Raw genomic sequence first — 2,047 nt, 5'->3', positions numbered from 1 at the left:
ATATAATATAATTTACTGAATTGTGTGTATGTGTGTGTGTTTGTGTTTATACCTAAAAAAATTAATGAAACCTGGCTTAGCAAAATGGCTCAGTGGGTAAAAAGCACTTTGCCACCAGATTTGATGATCTGAGTTTGAGCCCCAAGACCTTTAGTTGAAGAACAGAACCAGATCAAACATGTTGTCTTATAAGCTCCAGATGCACACAGTGGCACATATGCAAAACTCTCTCTGGCTGGAATACAATCGTGTCCTAAGTATATACCTTTAATTCCAAACAATGAAGGTAACATTATTTGATAGAGGGAAGCAGCCATGTTTGAAAGTGAAGTCTATTTGTAAGACAAACATACTGATGAATCAGAAAAATATTTGACAGGATAGGATATGCCCAACTCTCACGAGAACGGGCAGGAGAGAGAAGCCACTTAAAAGCAGTACAGTTGCTTAGGTGATAGAGCATGGGACTCTTAATCCCAAGGTCATGAGTTCAAGCCCCATATTGTATACCAGATGTAAAAGTAAATTTCATTAGCCAGATGTAATTGTACTCCTGGACGATTACTGCAAAATAAGCTCACCCTTTCTAACTCCTTCTGAACTCTGGCTTCAGCTGCCTCTGCTGACCTGCACTGAACTGCACAACCTCATGAATGAACTCACTTCTACTTCACTGCACTGCACTCGCTGCACTGATTCCAAACTGGCTGAACTCAACAGAACTGCTGACACTGACTGTCGGTAACTGAACTTAACTGAACTCTCCTGTACTGTATGCTCTACTAAACTCTCTACTGCAGTCAACCCTACTCATTTCTCTACTAAACCTTTTCTCTTAGTGTTTTTCATGAAGTTTTGAGGCTTCTAACACATTTCCTATTAGTAATTGATCAATTTCCTTGTGCCAGTGGACCTGGCAAACCTTTATGAGACTTTATATGAGTAATATATAATGAATAGTTACTATTTATGATGTCTTGTTGCAACTGCATAAATAACGAAGTCAATTCTGAGGTATCAGGAATAAGACCAACTGTTTCTATATACAAAACAACTCTTTCTGCATATTGAGAGTCAGTAATCATATTGACAGATTCGGGGCCTTTCTGCTGGGGGCTGGCTCCCTGCTGTCGAAATGGGCAAGTTCATGAAACCCGGGAAAGTCGTGCTGGTCCTGGCCGGACACTCCGGTGGCAAAGCTGTCATCGTGAAGAGTATTGATGGCACCTCAGACCGCCCTTACAGCTATGTCCTGGTGGCTGGACTCAACTGCTATCCCTGAAAAGCAACAGCTGCCATGGGCAAGAATATCGCCAAGAGATCACAGATCAAGTCCTTTGTGAAAGTTTATAACTACAATCACCTCATGCCCACAAGGTACTCTGTGGACATCACCTTGAACAAAAATGTTGTCAACAAGGATGTCTTTAGAGACCCAGTTCTGAAACGCAAGGCCAGGCAGGAGGCCAAGGTCAAATTTGAGGAATGATACAAGACAGGGAAGAACAGAAGCTTTGCTTTTAGGTATATTTTCATTTCTATCTTTAAAAATGAAAAAGAGAGAGAGAGATTCAGGAAAATCTAATAATACCATAAGGGTCTCAGATTATTTTGATTTTTAAACTGAAGAATACGGGCTTTGATCACCTTGCTTATTTTCTATGATTCATAACCTGCCATTTCCATCTTGTTTGAATCAGTATGGAATGCTGGTGCCTCTGGAATTAGTCTTCCCTTTACAATTTTGAAAGAATCAAATTACTTATTTTTATAAACTGTTTACATTTGCTTTTAGGATATTTGTTATTTTAAGGATGTTTGTTATTTTAGGATATTTGTTATTAACTTCTCCCAAGTAGTTACTACAAGCTCTTTGCCAATCTTCATTGATTACCAACAATGACATAATCTCAGTATTAATAAGAGGCACTATAATTTCAGCCAGGTCCATTCTTGACAATTGATGTAGTCTTAGTCTCTCTTTCATAATTGATTTCTAAATCTTTTCTATGAACGTCTTTAGTTTTTTACTTTGTTCATGTGTTAA

The 2,047-nt window shown here is 38.6% G+C and overlaps 1 pseudogene; it reads left to right on the top strand.

Moving 5' to 3' along the window:
- Window positions 1-1,135: 1,135 nt before the first annotated feature.
- Window positions 1,136-1,495, top strand: LOC110542661 (large ribosomal subunit protein eL27-like; annotated as a pseudogene).
- Window positions 1,496-2,047: the final 552 nt, after the last annotated feature.

The sequence above is a fragment of the Meriones unguiculatus genome, chromosome 1 (genome assembly GCF_030254825.1).
Source record: "Meriones unguiculatus strain TT.TT164.6M chromosome 1, Bangor_MerUng_6.1, whole genome shotgun sequence".
Lineage (NCBI taxonomy): Eukaryota > Metazoa > Chordata > Mammalia > Rodentia > Muridae > Meriones > Meriones unguiculatus.
Note: the sequence above shows the minus strand (reverse complement) of the source record. Positions and strands in the feature narration are given on the sequence as shown.